At 41.1% G+C, this 16,694-nt stretch overlaps 1 protein-coding gene and 1 pseudogene across 1 annotated transcript in view; one reads left to right on the forward strand and one right to left on the reverse strand.

Moving 5' to 3' along the window:
* Window positions 1-16,694, reverse strand: part of LGSN (lengsin, lens protein with glutamine synthetase domain) — a 292,498-nt gene that overhangs the window by 197,984 nt on the left and 77,820 nt on the right. The window lies entirely within an intron of this gene.
* Window positions 9,052-9,633, forward strand: LOC750800 (elongation factor 1-beta-like; annotated as a pseudogene).

Raw genomic sequence — 16,694 nt, forward strand, 5'->3', positions numbered from 1 at the left:
CAGATTCAGTCTTTCTTTCTTTTTTTTTTTTTTTTTTTTTTTTGAGACAGAGTTTTGCTCTTGTTGCCCAGGCTGCAGTGCAATGGCACAATCTCAGCTCACTGCAACTTCCGCCTCCCGGGTTCAAGTGATTCTCCTACCTCAGCCTCCCAAGCAGCTGGGATTACATGGGATTAGAGGCATGCGCCACCATACTCAGCTAATTTTTTTTTTTTTTGGTTGTTTTTTGGTTTTTTTGTTTTTTTTTTTTAGTAGAGACAGGGTTTTGCCATGTTAGTCAAGCTGGTCTCAAACTCCTGACCTCAGGTGATCCACCTGCCTCAGCCTCCCAAAGTGCTGAGATTACAGGCGTGAGCCACCATGCCTGGCCCAGATTCAGCCTTTTCAATCCAGGTGGCAATGTATAAATATTGGGAAGAGATCTCTACTTAGGAACTGTTGAAGATTACACAATAGCTGGCTAAATATCAGTAAACCAGGCCAGGAGCAGTGGCTCGTGCCTGTAATCCCAGCATTTTGGGAGGCCGAGATGGGTGGATCACTTGAGGTCAGCAGTTCGAGAGCAGCCTGGCCAACATGGTGAAACCCTGTGTCTACTAAAAATACAAAAATTAGCCATGTATGATGGCAGGTGCCTGTAACCCCAGCTACTTGGGATGCTAGGCAGGAGAATCGATTGAACTGGGGAGGTGGAGGTTGCAGTGAGCTGAGATCACCGCCACTGCACTCCAGCCTGGGTGACAAGAATAAGACTCTGTCAAAAAAAAAAAAAATCAGTAGACCAATATAATGGAATGAGGATTTACATTCATTTTACTACCTGCTATAGATTGAATTATGGCCTCCCAAAATTCATATGTTGAAGCCCTAACCCCCAGTGCAATGGTATTTGGAGTTGGGCATCTGGGGGTAATTAAGGTGAGATGAGGTCATGAGGGTGGGGACCCTCAGGATGGGATTAGTGCCGTTACAATAAGACAAAAAGAGATCAAAATCACATCCTGTCTCTACCATGTGAGGACCCAGCAAGAAGGTGGCTGTCTACAAGCAGGAAGAGAGCCCTCACCAGAAATCTCACTTCTGTTTTATCCAGGATTATTTTCTTTTTTTCTCTCTAATCCTCACCCTAACTTTATTTCTTGCCTCTGCAGCTACAAATATAGCAATCTTTCTGATTTGCCTCCTTGTATTTTGTATCTTTAAATTCCTTTGTGTTTTTTGATAGTGCACACACTTGCTGATTCTTGTGTCTAATGAGAAGGCGTATTTTATTTCCCTGCCCAAAGCATCCCCATCCCAAACTCTGGCCCTTCGGCCTACATTTGGTTGAAACGGGACTGGTCCTGTCTTGGTTGAAAGTTTATTCAAAATTAGAAATGGGGGTAGAAGTGGGTAAAGAAATGTTATCAAGATTCCAAAGTTCCTTTAAAGGTGGAGAAATAGCAAGATAAATAAATAAATGAAGATTCTGAGGTTCTTCAAGACAAAGTGGACTGGATTTCAGTGATTCTTGAAGTGCTTCAACATTGAGTGCCTAGGAAAAGCACTCAAAAGCCACTCTCATGTATGAACAGAATCTACTATCTCTATGAGCTCCCCAGAGAGAGTCAATCTCTGGAATAGCTGGGCTTTCTGATGCTAGTGCAATACTACATAGATATCTACAACCACTGTTTTGGGACAATCCTCTTATTCCACCAAACACTGAAGGCAGAAAGACAGCTCCCTCCTTAAAAATTATGCCCAATTCGGGCCAGGCGCGGTGGCTCAAGCCTGTAATCCCAGCACTTTGGGAGGCCGAGATGGGCAGATCATGAGGTCAGGAGATCGAGACCATCCTGGCTGACGCAGTGAAACCCTGTCTCTACTAAAAATACAAAAAATTAGCCAGGCGTGGTGGCAGGCACCTGTAGTCCCAGCTACTCGGGAGGCTGAGGCAGGAGAATGGCATGAACCCAGGAGGTGGAGCTTGCAGTGAGCCGAGATCATGCCACTGCACTCCAGCCTGGGCAACAGAGCGAGACTCTGTCTCAAAAAAATAAAATAAAAATAAAAATAAATAAATAAAATAAAATAAAAAAATTTTTGCCCAATTCAAGGCCACATTTTAAAAGTTTTGGCAATTTCTGCAAATTACGATGGGGTGAAAAATAAGATCTCCCATTTCAGCCTGGGCAGAAGTCCACCAATTAACTGAGCTCAAGGAAAGGAAGTGGTTTGACATACTGTCCTGGACTCAATTCAGGGAAGATCCCAGGAGATAGCTTCATTAAAAAATCTTTTAGGCCAGGCGCAGTGGCTCACACCTGTAATCCCAGCACTTTGGGAGACTGAGGTGGGCTGATTGCCTGAGCTCAGGGGTTCCAGACCAGCCTGGGCAACATGGCAAAACCCTGTCTCTACTAAAAACACAAAAAATTAGCCGGGCATGGTGGTGCATGCCTATAATCCCAGCTACTAGGGATGCTGAGGCACTAGAATAGCCTGAACCCAGGAGGCAGAGGTTGCAGTGAGCCGAGATCATGCCACTGCACTCCAGCCTGGGTAACAGAGCGACACTCTGTCTAAAAAAAAAAAAAAAAAAAAAAAAAATCTAGCTCATGTTTAAATTCAGTTTTTAACCAACGTCTCAGCCACACCAGTCCTGCTCTCCCACCCCTAGTCCACAACCTACACATAAATAATTGTCTGGAGGAAGTGTATTTTAATAGATTCTATATCAATTTTTATTCCTTCGTTGTTACGAAACAGATGAATAACCCTTGGCAGATATACTTGAGAGAAGACTCTGCTCTCTTCCTGACTGGGGTCCAAGTAGTCCTAATCCCATTTATCCGCATCTGTATATTCCACATTGGATTCGTCTCACACATGTCCTTCTTGAGATGTTACTTCTGTGTTTGAGCCAAATTCTCTGTCTAGAAAATTGTCCTTGGTTATACCTGCTCAATGTTTGCTATTAATAATGATATACATCATAATCATTTAAAAAGCCCAAAACTATAACAACCCTTTAGATTAAAGATACATGCTCCATTGGCAGCCCTCAAGCCATTTATTGTCACAATGTGCTGAGTTTAACTCACTCATTCATTTATAAATTGACTTGGTTGCCAATATTTGGAATCAGAAGATGTTTATCCCAAATCCAGCTTTCCATGGGAAATCAGGTAACATGGGAGAACTTGGCCCATATTATGACATTCACACATGACACATAGGTAGAACTGGGTGACAATGTCCTTTTTAGAAGCTGCTTGTACTCTTCAATTCAACCCAGTAACTACCACTTTCTGTTTTTCTCTAACATGCAAACCAAGTATGGATTGCCATTTATCACTATATGTGGACAGCTGACTTTCTTAGAACACAGAAATATTTCTTTGCATTCATGTTTGTGTAGAAAGTGGGAAAACGGGACTGGCACAGTGATTCATGCCTGTAATCCCAGCACTTTGGGAAGCCAAGGTGGGCGGATCACAAGGTCAGGAGATCGAGACCATCCTGGCTAACATGGTGAAACCCCGTCTCTACTAAAAATACAAAAAAATTAGCTGGGCATGGTGGCAGGTGCCTGTAGTCCCAGCTACTCAGGAGGCTGAGGCAGGAGAATGGCATGAACCTGGGAGGTGGAGCTTGCAGTGAGACAAGATCACGCCACTGCACTCCAGCCTGGGCCACAAAGCAAGACTCCATCTCAAAAAAAAAAAAAAAGAAAGTGGGAAGTTAGGCTGGGCGCTGTGGCTCACGCCTGTAATCCCAGCACTTTGGGAGGCTGAGGCAGGAGGATCACCTGAGGTCAGGAGATTGAAATCAACCTGGCCAACATGGTGAAACCCTGTCTCTACTAAAGATAAAAAAAATTAGCTGGGCGTGGTGGCAGATGCCTGTAATCCCAGCTACTTGAGAGATGGAGGCAGGAGAATTGCTTGAACCTGGGAGGTTGAGGTTGCAGTGATTTGAGATTGCACTCCAGCCTGGGTGACAGAGTAAGATTCCGTCTCAAAAAAAAAAAAAAAGAAAGAAAATGAGAAAATGAAAGGTTGACTTCCCCACAGATTTTGTGCAAATGAGACAATGAATATTTCTTTGTGGAAATAATAATTATTCCTACAACTTTAATATGCAAACAAAATGTGTCTCCATTGTAGAAGTTCAACTAAAAACATTGTTATAAAACAAACCACTGTAAGAACAATGACCTCTATAAGGACAAAACAAGTGTAAGAACTGAGGTATCAAAAAGGATTTGTTTTAGGATGCAGAAATGCTGCTATAAAATGCATTTACAAACTTACTGTCTTCATTCATATACCTCATCATATACCTCATAGTCCCCATACCCTAACACCCCATGCCAACCCCATTGGCATGCTGCTGCAGTGACTTTTGGGTTTGCAACTTCTGCTTTAAATGAATAGATCTGCCAAAAAAAAAAAAAAAAGACACCCAATTGCCCTCTATTACCACCCACAGAGACCCAACATACTTGACATCCAAAGATATCATACCAACCCAACATGGTATGTTTCTGGTTAATAGTTATTACAAATCCTGGGAAAGTGATATGTGTGTACTTTGAGATGATTAATAAAATTCAGTGACCTAATGGTGAAATAAAGAATGAGGCATTTATACAATTGAATATTTCAAACAGGTTGGTATAAATTTTGTCTCTTATCCTAGGCCAGTAAAGAGGTATTCGAAATAAGGCCTGAAATATGCTTCAAACTTCATATAGAGTATACCAGATAGTGGGCAGGGACTGACTGATATACCAAAAACACATTTCTAATATTTGGGCTAATAGTAGTTAACAACCCCAAGCACTAAGTTTAAAAAAGAAGCAGCAGCACATCGACAGCAACTGTTGTTGCTAAAGTAAGAGAATGTTTTGGGCAGATCAGAATTTAGTCACACACCAGTTTTGATGCCAGCAGGTCATGCTCAGAACAGTCTGCCCTGGAACCTACTGGGACTGCTGAAATTCTGGCAGGCCCAAGGAGTGCTAAAATCAAAGGCAGCCCTTCAGAGGAAGAGGGAAAAGGCAGGGTGTCTAGTCTAACGTCATTCAGATCAAGAGCCGAGTGGAGATAAAGGACATTATTATGTAGATTTTTTGTTTTATTTTGGTTTGGGTTTTTTTTGTTTTTTTTGTTTTTTTTGTTGTTGTTGTTGTTGTTTTTTAACTGATAGATGTAATGAAGCCATAAGAGAGAAGCTTAAGGAGATTCTTCACTAAGCAACAAAATCATTAAAAGTTCACCTTGGTGAGATAGTGCTACCTCATAATTACATGACTTGTTTATTGCAAGTTTTCAGATTGTGTTCTCCTATCCTTGCAAATCTAACAACCTCAGCATACAAAGCTTGATGTGACAGAAGTTAGAGCAGTTGAAAAAACCAGGACTGTTCGATTAACTCTTGTGGCATAACAAATTACCCCAAAATTTAATAGCTTAAAACAACCATTTCATTTTGCTTACAATGTGAGGTGTTAGTAGTTCAGGAAGAGCTCAATTGAGCAATTCTCTTTAGAGTTCCCCCTACAGTTGCAGTCAGATATTGGCTGGAACTGCGATCATTTGAAGGCTCAGCTGGACTGGATGTCAAAGATACAAGGCAGTCGGTGCTGGCTTTCAGCTGGGAGCTCAACTGGAGCTATTAACTCAAGCACCTACATGCTGTTTCTCCATGTGGCTGGGTCTTCTCACTGAGTAGCTGCTAGACTCCAAAACATAGTATCTCAAGAAGGGAGAGTCTAAAGAGCACATGAAGCAAACATTCTAAGAGACCAAGAATAAGCTGCAAGGAGACCCAGCCTTGGAAGTCACTCAGTGATATTGGCACTGAACTTTATTCATCAAGGAAATCGCTATGACTAGCCTAGATTCAATGAAGAGAAATTAGATCCAATCATCTAGGAAGGAAGTCTTATAAAATTTGCCATTGTTTTTAATTCATCATAAACACTTTTTCATCATTCTGCTGCTTCTACCTTTCTTATGTTACTCTTCCCATCTAAATTTGGAAATAAGCATCCTTTACTCTGAAGCTATGGCTTTTAATTGAAACCCTTCCTAGTAGTCAAGCCTAGACAGATGGAAAATAAGTTCTCTTTTTAAATTTGTTTCTAACATTTGCCGTACTGTTTTTCTGATACCAAAACTGTTGGAAGCAGCATTTCTCATCACAGTTTGTGATAGGAATGCTATTTTAGAGTTAAAATTTAATATACAGAATTTCAGTTAATCTTCCTTGAAGAAATAATACAAAACAAAGTTTCATAAGCTTAAAAGTCAGAAAAGACAGACAATAGACTTTGCTTTGTTACATGCTGTTCTAGAACAGTTAGTTTTATGTCATCCATTCTTAGTTAATTATAAATTACCTTTATAAAATAAAACTCATAATATCACATTTAATCATTCTTCTTTTGTTCTATGTAAAAACATGTACCTGATCTCTTAAACTTTACAAAGTAAAAGGATGTTCTTATATTTCCCAAAATGATGAAATTGCTGTATCTTCTTTTCTCGTGGCTAACAAAGCACTTAAAGTTCACATATCCAAATCAGATCGTTTATTGAAAGGAAATAGGGTTTAACATAGAAATGGAGAGTTTCTTTGAAATATGCCATGGGGGTCTCGTCCTAGTCTACGAAGCTTCAAAAATGTTTTTCATCACATAAATCATGTAAGATCCAGTTTTGGTTTTCATCCTTTTTTTTTTTGTAGAGATGGGGTCTCACTCTGTTGGCCAGACTAGTCTCAAACTCCTGGCCTCAAGAAATCCTCCTTCCTTGGCCTTTCAAAGTGCTGGGATTACAGATTACAGGTATAAGTCATCACACCCAGGCTTCATCCGTTTTTGTTTGCAGAGGAGGAGGGTAATGTTTTCTAGAATCCAACAGTGGCTGTTTCTTTGGTTTCATCAATAAAATTTTCCTTTCTCTGTGATACTGTCATATTCCTCCTCCTCCCCCTACTCATCTTCTTCTTTTTTCTCCTCATCCTCCTCCTACTTCTCATATTCTTTTTCCTTCTTTAGTATTCTGTATTCTTGAACTGAACTTATATCAAAGGAAAAAACAAAATAAAAGAAGAATAACTGAACATAAAGTTTTATATATCTTATACTGTAAAGATTTATGGAGTCAGATACATAGCTATTCACTGAACCTACCTAAATTTGAAGAGTTCCAGTTTAGTTGACAGTCTAATTTAAGTTAAACCAAAAAGGCTATTAGAGCAAAGAGGGAGGATTTTAAGAGGTTAGTAAATTATTAAGCCAAAAAATGTTTAAAATGTATAAATGGGTAATAGACAAATCCACAGTGACAGAAAGTACCTTAGTGGTTGCCAAGGTCTGGGGGAAGCACAGTGGGGAGTGACTGCTAATGGATACGTGGTTTCTTTTTGGGGGTGATGAAAATGTTCTGGTAACTAAGTACAACTCTTCATGTATTGCTTTCCCTAATACTCCTGTGGGCCCTAGGACGTTCTGAAAAAAAATCTAAATTTCCATCATCCACCCTAAATAAGTTGAGTTACATCACCCAGGTGGGGTTGTGAGAGGTAAGCTGAAAAGAAGTATTCTGAGGAACAAAGAGCCAAAAATAATCCCTAGCTGAAAATGCTGCCTCACCACCCCCATGTACGGCTCGTTCTAATCATATAGACGATCATCAGTTCATCCTACTCTAAAGATTCAAGAATTTAAACTTATTTCCTCAAAGAAAACTGCAAAAATCAAAGACAAGCTTGAGTAAACAATTAAGGTGTTTATTGGTTTATGAACTAGAAATTCAAAAGGTAGGTTGTGCTTTAAGGTTGGTTTGATGCAAGAGTTCAGTGATTTTATCAAAGACTTAATTTTTCCTCTCTCAGCTTTTCCTTCTACAGTGTCAGCTTATTCCAAGGTTTACAACCTTCATGATACCACAGTGGTTACAATGGTTCCAAGCTTACAGAGACGTATAAAAGGATACAGACAAGAGAGAACATGTCTTTCAGTTGTACTCTCAGAAGAGCCAAGAAACACTTTTCCCAAAAATCCCTTTATCCATAACTCACTGGCCTGTCTGGAGACAGGAGTCCATTTCTGACAGAGAAATGCTAACTTAACTGGTTAGATTAGACAACCCAGGCCTCAACCAATCACTGCATCAAGGGAGATGGGCTTACTGAGATTGGCTTTGGTCAATCACAGTCCATTTCTGGTGATCAACTGCTTTCAAAGCGTATCAGCAAGGGAGACCCAGATGAAAATTTAAGTACTCTTAGGCAGGGGAAAGGAAGTAATAGATGCTGGAAAGACAAACAACATTCACTATAATTTTTCTGGCCTATCGATGAAAATATATCTAGTAAAGTAGACAAAGTGAAGTAGGAGGTACAGTAACAACTTCTTTTTTTTTTTTTCTTTTCAGCAATGGAATGTTAGAGCTAAATGAAATCCTAAAATGTACCCAAGGCTGGGCTCAGTGGCTCACGCCTATAATCCCAGCATTTTCAGAGGCCGAGGCTGGCGGATCTCGAGGTCAGGAGATCGAGACCATCCTGGCCAATATGGTGAAACCCCGTCTCTACTAAAAATACAAAAAATTAGCTGAGCATGGTGGCGGGCACCTGTAGTCCCAACTACTCAGGAGGCTGAGGCAGGAGAATGGCATGAACCCGGGAGATGGAGATTGCAGTGAGTCGAGATCATGCCACTGCACTCCAGCTTGGGCGACAGAGTGAGACTCCGTCTCAAACAAACAAACAAAAAGTGCTCAATTTGAACTCCTCATTTTATAGATGAAGAATCTGAGACTCTGTTTAATTGATTTGGCCATATTTACAAAGTCTAAATCACCTATTTCCTAATCATTCAGTCATTTATCAGCAATTGTTTATCAAGCACTTACTATTTGCCAGGTACCTCTCTAGTCACTGGAGATACAGGAAAGAATAAAACAAAGCAAAACTGTGCCTTCATGAAGTTCACATTTTAGTGGGGGCCTTTTCTCTAAGGTCATTACTCCCACTCACTCTTTACAACAACCCCAGGCACCCTGTTTCCTCTCTTAGTGCTAGGCATCCACAACCTGTGCTCCTTCCTTTTGCTGCTACCCAGCTCTCAGATGCAGTTGATGCCATGGGTTTCAGAGACCTGAAAAGCCCCACTGGCCTCCAGGTGCACAATGGTTACCTGGCTGACCAGAGCTGCAACAAGGGGTATGTGCCATCACAAGCAGATGTGGCAGTAATTGAAGCAGTCTCCAGTCCATTGTCTGGTAATTTGTGTCATGCTCTACATTGGTATAATTACATCAAGTCTTACGAAAAGGAAAAAGCCAGCCTAGCAGGAATGAAGAAAGCTTTGGGCAAGTATGGTCCTGCTAATGTGGAAGATAGTAGAGGAACTGGAGCTACAGATCGTGAAGATGACAATGACATTTATCTATTTGGATTTGATAAGGGGGAGGAAAGTAAAGAATCAAAAAGGCAAAGGGAAGAATACCCTGCATAGTATGAATCAAAGAAAGCCAAAAAAAAACCCTGCCCCTGTTGCCATCTTTCATCTCACTAGATGTGAAACCTTGTGATAATGAGACAGATATGACAAAATTAGAAGAGTGTCATTAAAAAGTCAAAAAGCAATAGATTTTGGCATGGATGTGGTGAAAAGGAAACACTTAACACATTGCTGGTGGGAATGCAAATAAGTACAACCTCTATGGAAAACAGTACAGAGATTCTTTAAAGAACTGAAAGTAAATTTACCATTTGGTCCAGCAATTCCACCTCTTGGTATCTACCCAAAGGAAAAGAAGTCATTATATGAAAAAAAACAAAAAACAAAACAAAAAAAAAAAAAACTTGCACACATATTTTTATAGCAACACAATTACAATTCACAGCTGCAAAGATGTGGAACCAACCTAAGTGCCCACTGACTAACGAGTGGATAAAGAAAATGTGATATATATATATATACACCATGGAATACTACTCAACCATGAAAAGGAATGAATGTCTTTTGCAGCAACTTAGATGAAGCTGGTGGCCATTATTCTAAGTGAAGTAACTCAGGAGTGAAAAACCAAAAAACCGTGTGTTCTCACTTATAAGTGGAAGCTAAGCTATGAGTATGCAAAGGCATACAAAGTGATATAATGTGACCTTGAGACTCAGAAGGGGCGGCGCTAGGAATAAAACTACATATTAAGTACAATATATGCTACTTGAGTGATGGGTACACTAAATCTCAGAATTCACAACTATCTAATTCATGCATGCAACAAAAACCACTTGTACCCCAAAAGCTATTTTTTTTTTTGAGACGGGGTCTCACTCTGTCACCCAGGCTGGAGTGCAGTGGTGCAATCTCGGCTCAGTGCAACCTCTACCTCCCAGGTTCAAGCGATTCTCCCGCCTCAGCCTCCTGAGTAGCTGGGGCTACAGGCGCATGCCACCACGCCCGGCTAATTTTTTGTATTTTTTTTTAGTAGAGACGGGGTTTCACTGTGTTAGCCAGGATGGTCTCGATCTCCTGACCTCGTGATCCGCCCGCCTCAGCCTCCCAAAGTGCTGGGATTACAGACGTGAGCCACTGCACCCGGCCCCAAAAGCTATTAAAATAAAATTTTTTAAAAAAAATTAGAGAAATGAGTCAGAAGAATTCAAGCAGTCCGCTTAGTCTGGGGCTCCTCTCAACTAGTTACAGTGGGATACGGAATTTTAAAACTTCAAAGATCATGTTGAAGATGATAAAGTTGGAACAGATATGCGGGAGGAGCAGATCACTGCTTTGAGAACTATATGCAATCCATGGATGTGGCTGCGTTCAACAAGATCTCAAATCCATCCTGGATCATTGCACTTAAATAAAATCTTGAAAGATTAATTAGTTAATTTAGTAAAAAAACAACCTCAGGCAAAGGAAGTGAAAGTTTTCATTATCTTCTATTTCTGATTATCTACGAAATCTTTGTCTTCTGGCATGTTTATTCTGAATAATGGTCATTTATTTCCTATAAGATATAGTAATTCAACAGAACTCCATCCTTTAAATTCTCAGCCTTCTTTTCCTCTCACTTTGCCTATTTACACTTGACATATTATTTCTTTTTTTTAATTTAAGCATATATTTTCTTTTTCTCTCCCTCTCCCACACATACATATACACATGTTGGATGTAAGCTTCATGAGATCTTGAACTTTTAGTTCAAATTTCTATCTTCCCAACACCTAGATCATAGAGCAATTCCTGGCACATGGTAGGCAGCCAAAAAATATTTATTGAATAAGTAAATCAAGTCTTCCTTCCACCTGGATCCCTTCATTAGAGTAAAATACCCACTGAGTTTAATCTAATAATCTTGTTGCCTAAGGCTGAGGAACTTCAGGTATTATCCAAAAAGGTTTATGGGCCAGGCACAGTAGCTCACGCCTATAAACCCAACATTTTGGGGGGCCAAGGCGGGTGGATTGCTTCAGGCCAGGAGTTTGAGATCAGCCTGGGCAGCATAGCAAGACTCCATCTCTACTAAAAATACAAAAATCAGCCAGGCATGGTGGTGCACGCCTGTGGTCCCAGCTTCTCAGGAGAAGGCACAAGAATTGCTTGAACCCAGGAGGCAGAGGTTGCAGTGAGCCGAAATCACACCGAAATCCATTCACTCTATTCTTTCTTTTTTTTGGAGACAGGATCTCACTCTGTCGCCCAGGCTGCAGTGCAGTGGCATGATCTTGGCTCACTGCAACCTCCACCTTCCAGATTCAAGCGACTCTCCTGCCTTAGCCTTCCGAGTAGCTGGGACTATAGGCGCGCACCACCATGTCCTGCTAACTTTTGTATTTTTAGTAGAGACGGGGTTTCGCCATGTTGGCCAGGCTGGTCTCGAACTCCTGGCCTCAAGTGATCTGCCCACGTTGGCCTCCCAAAGTGCCGGGATTACAGGCATGAGCCACCATGCCTGACCTATTCTTTCAACAAATAATCCTTGACAACTTACTGCATGTCAGGCACTGTTCTCATTACTAAGACTAGAGAGTTAAACAAGCCAGATATGCATCTCTATTGGGAATGCTTTCAGCAGCCACTAACAGAATAGGCAATTAAAAGTAGCTAAACCATAGGGACATTCAGTGTTTACCTAGCAGAAATTTAGAGAAAGGCAACCCTTAGTTCAGCTTCTCTAAAATGTAACCAAAGGTCCAGATTCTGTCTTCTCTGTGTCCTTAGCATGCTGGCTTGTGTCTTTATTCTTTTCATCTCATTGTTCCATGGCTGTCATAGCTTTAAATACCTCATGGATTTCAAACTAGGGAGAAGTGCAAAAGGAAGCTCTTTTTTTTTTTTTTTTTTGAGACAGAGTTTCACTTTGTCACCCAGGTTGGAGTGCAGTGGCCTGATCTGGGCTCACTGCAACCTCTGCTGCCTGGGTTCAAGCAATTCTCCTGCCTCAGCCTCCTGAGTAGCTGGGATTACAGGCATGCACCACCACACCCGGCTAATTTTTTTGTGTGTTTTTTGTAGAGATGGGGTTTCACCATGTGCTGGGATTACAGGCATGAGCGACTGTGCCTGGCCAGAAGCTCTTTTCTTATTGTTTTCTGCATTAATCTTCTACAGCTGCCATGACAAAATGCCACAGATTGGGTGGCATGTCAGCAGGGTTGGTTTATTCTAATGGCTTTCCCATGGCTTATAGATGGCCATCTTCTCCCTATGTCTTTACATGGTCTTCCTTCTGTATCTCTCTCCAAATTTTCTCTTCTTTATTTTCCTTTTTTTCTTTTTTTTTTTTTTAAGACAGGGTCTCACTCTGTCATCTACTCTGAGAATCTTTAAAGAAGTATCTCCAGTAGTCACATTCTGAGGTACTAGGGGTTAGCACTAATGAATTTGAGGGAGTACAGTTCAGCCCATAACATGCAATCAACTAGGTTTCCGAGTTAAAAAATGAAACATAAAAAATTAGCCAGGCATGTGGGCAAGCACCTGTAGTCCTAGCTACTCAGGAGGCTGAGGTGGGAGGATTGCTTGAGCCCAGGAGTTCGAGGTTACAGTGAGCTATGATGGCACCACTGCAACTCCAGCCTAGGCAACAGAGCAAGACTTTGTCTCAAAACAAAACAGAAAACTAATTCATGCACCACCAATCCATCCTAAAATAAATAGGCATCAAAAATCTGGGCAAGCACAATGGCTCACGCCTGTAATCCCAGCACTTTAGGAGGCCAAGAAGGGCAGATCACCTGAGGTCAGGAGTTCAAGACCAGCCTGACCAACATGGCAAAACCTGTCAAAACCCTGTCTCTCCTAAAAATAAAAAATAATTTAAAAATAGCTGAGTGTGGTGCCACACACATCTATAGTCCCAGCTACTCAGGAGACTGAGACAGGAGAATCACTTGAACCCGGGAGGTGGAGGTTGCAGTGAGCCAAGATAGCGCCACTACACTCCAGCCTAAGCAACAGAGCCAGACTCCGTCTCAAAAAAAAAAGAAAAAAAAAATCCCAGAAGACTACCCAGATGTAAAGACCAATTGACAGCATTTAAGTAAAGATGTAGCAGACAAAAACACTAGAGAGCTTTACAAGAGTGCTTTGTCTTTTGCCAGTGGACAGGTTCAATCTAGTTTCAGATTGGCACTGCAGTTCTGCATTCTAGACCAAGGTACATATTAAAAGATGATTTACCACGCAAGAGAATATACCCAAAGCATTATACTGGCTCTGAGGTAAATAACTTCTGGACCAGTTGTGTCAATAATACCTACTGTTATTGTGAGAATCAAAGTAGCAAGGTCCTTAGTAAGGAAGCCCTAAATTTGTTTCAGTATGTTAGAACCGAAGTGCTAAGTTAATGTGTCAGAATGTGGACACCCTGTATCTCCCCATCTTTCTCCCCAGTGAAACCTGCAAGTTTTGAAAGAAAGATTTAGATTTATTCTATGCATTTTATCCACTTTGTCTTGTTACTTAAAGACACTATTTGTTTTTTTTTAATTGTGTTTCTTTTTTTTAACTTTTAAGTTCAGGGGTACATGCAGGTTTGTTACATAGGTAAACTTGTATCATGGGGGGTTGTACAGATTATTTCATCACCCAGGTATTAAGCCTAGTATCCATTAGTTATTTTTCCTGATCCTCTCCCTCCTCCCACCCTCTACCCTCCAATAGGCCCCAGTGTGTGTTGTTCGCCTCTGTGTGTTCATGTCTTCCCATCATTTAGCTCCCACTTACAAGTGAGAACATGTGGCATTTGGTTTTCTGTTCCTGCATTAGTTTGCTAAGGATAATGGCCTCTAGCTCCATCCATGTCCCTGCAAAGGACATGATCTCATTCTTTTATATGGTTGCATAGTGTTCCATGGTGATATGTCCCACATTTTCTTTATCCAGTCTATCTTCGATGGGCATTTAGATTGATTTCATGTCTTTGCTATTGTGAATAGTGTTGCAATGAATATATGCGTACATGTGTCTTTATAATAAGCAATTTATGTTCCATGTTGATATGTCCCACATTTTCTTTATCCAGTCTATCTTCGATGGGCATTTAGATTGATTTCATGTCTTTGCTATTGTGAATAGTGTTGCAATGAATATATGCGTACATATGTCTTTATAATAAGCAATTTATATTCCTTTGAGCATATAGTCAGTAATGGCATTGCTGGGCCAAATGATATTTCTGGTTCTAGATTCTTGATGAATAGCCTCACTGTCTTCCACAATAGTTGAACTAATTTAGACTCCCACCAACAGTATATAAGAATTCATTTTTCTCCATAACCTCTCCAGCATCTGTTATTTTCAGAATGTGGACAGATTAAAATTGTGTTTCTTTTTCTTGTTTTGAGACAGAGTCTCACTCTGTCGCCTAGGCTGGAGTGCAGTGGCGTGATCTCGGCTCACTGCAACCTCTGCCTCCCGGGTTCAAGTGATCCTCCTGCCTCAGCCTCCCGAGTAGCTGGGACTATGGACACGCACCACAATGCCCAGCTAATTTTTTGTATTTTTAGTAGAGATGGGGTTTCACCATGTTGGCCCGGCTGCTCTCAAACTCCTGACCTCAGGTGATCCACCTGTTTCAGCCTCCCAAAGTGCTGGGATTACAGGTGTGAGCCACCACACCTGGCTGAACATTGTTTGTAGAAGTTGATCAGGATCTCCTAATCAAAATAGTAACTTTGGTGATGGATGGATGAGAGGGAAATGCTCCTTAAGATAGCAGGAAGGCAATTATTGACAAAACTAATAAATGTGTACCTAAGACATTTATGAGTTTTAAAGTACTCATATACACATTAACCTAAATATCATTAATACTTTTACTAATATCTCTCACATGACTATGGACTCTCCTACAAAGTTGAAAGCATAGATAAGAATGAGAATTTGCCTTTCAGGTAAGGAACTCGTGATCAACATTTTTTTGGAGGTGAACATCCTACCTGTCAAGCAGCCAAAGAGATCCTGAACAGCAGTCACACGACAGCTGCTAGGTCAGTTTGCCAAACTTCCACAGATTCAGTCAGTAGGGAGACAATGAGCCCAAATGGATTTGTTCAGTTTATTCACATATTACACATGGCACAGCCAACAGCATGAGCTTCATGTGCACATTGATTCCCTCTTGCCCCCAGGTCCCAGGGCAAAGATGCAGAGGTAGGCCCAGGCAGATGCTGCACACACAGTGGGTTTGTGTAACAGCTAACCCGATCTTTCAAAGGAGCTGCAGTAATACCCACTCATCCACCTCTATAGCTAAAGACATTGCCCTTATTTTCTTCTTCTTCTTCTTTTTTTTTTTTTTTTTTTTTTGAGATGGAGTCTCACTCCATTGCCGCAGCTGCAGTGCAGTGGTGTGATTATGGCTCACTGCAGCCTCGACCTCCCCAGGCTCCGGTGATCCTCCCACCTCAGTTTTTGTATGTTTATTATTATTATTATTATTAGAGAAAGAATCTTGCTGTGTTACCCAGGCTGGAGTGCAGTGGTGCAATCTTAGCTCACTGTAACCTCCACCTCCCGAGTTCCAGTGATTCTCCTACCTCAGCCTCCTGAGTAGCTGGGACTACAGGCATGAGCCACCACACCTGGCTAATTTTTGTGTTTTTAGTAGAGATGGGGTTTCACCATGTTGGCCAGCTGGTCTCAAACTCCTGACTTCAAGTGATCCACCTGTTTCGGCCTCCCAAAGTGCTGGGATTACAGGTGTGAGCCACCGTGCCTGGACTGTTTTTGTATTTTTAATAGAGATGGGGTTTCACCATATTGCCCAGATTGGTCTCGAACTCCTGGGCTCAAGCAATCCATTCGCCTTGGCCTCCCAGAGTGCTGGGATTACAGGCGTGAGCTACCACACCCGGCCTGTCTTTATTATCTTGATCAGGAAACAAATCTGCCTTCTGACACAGAAAGAGATATTATCTTTATCACCTGGACTGTCTCCAAGGAGGGAGGGAAACTAGTTTTATTAACCTGGAGTGTAAGTCAATCGGCTCCCTGCCCTACAGCAAACTTTGCAAATATTCTCTAACAAAGTTGTCAATGCTTTTTGCTTGGAAGACATCCAAAAATGCCAAAATTATCTTTCAACACTACTCTTTAATATTTTTTGCTTTGATAACTCAAAAGCTAACCTGAATGTTAAGAGAACTCAAACTTGTCTTCTTGCATGGGCTTCAGG

The sequence above is a fragment of the Pan troglodytes genome, chromosome 5, assembly GCF_028858775.2.
Source record: "Pan troglodytes isolate AG18354 chromosome 5, NHGRI_mPanTro3-v2.0_pri, whole genome shotgun sequence".
NCBI classification, from domain to species: domain Eukaryota; kingdom Metazoa; phylum Chordata; class Mammalia; order Primates; family Hominidae; genus Pan; species Pan troglodytes.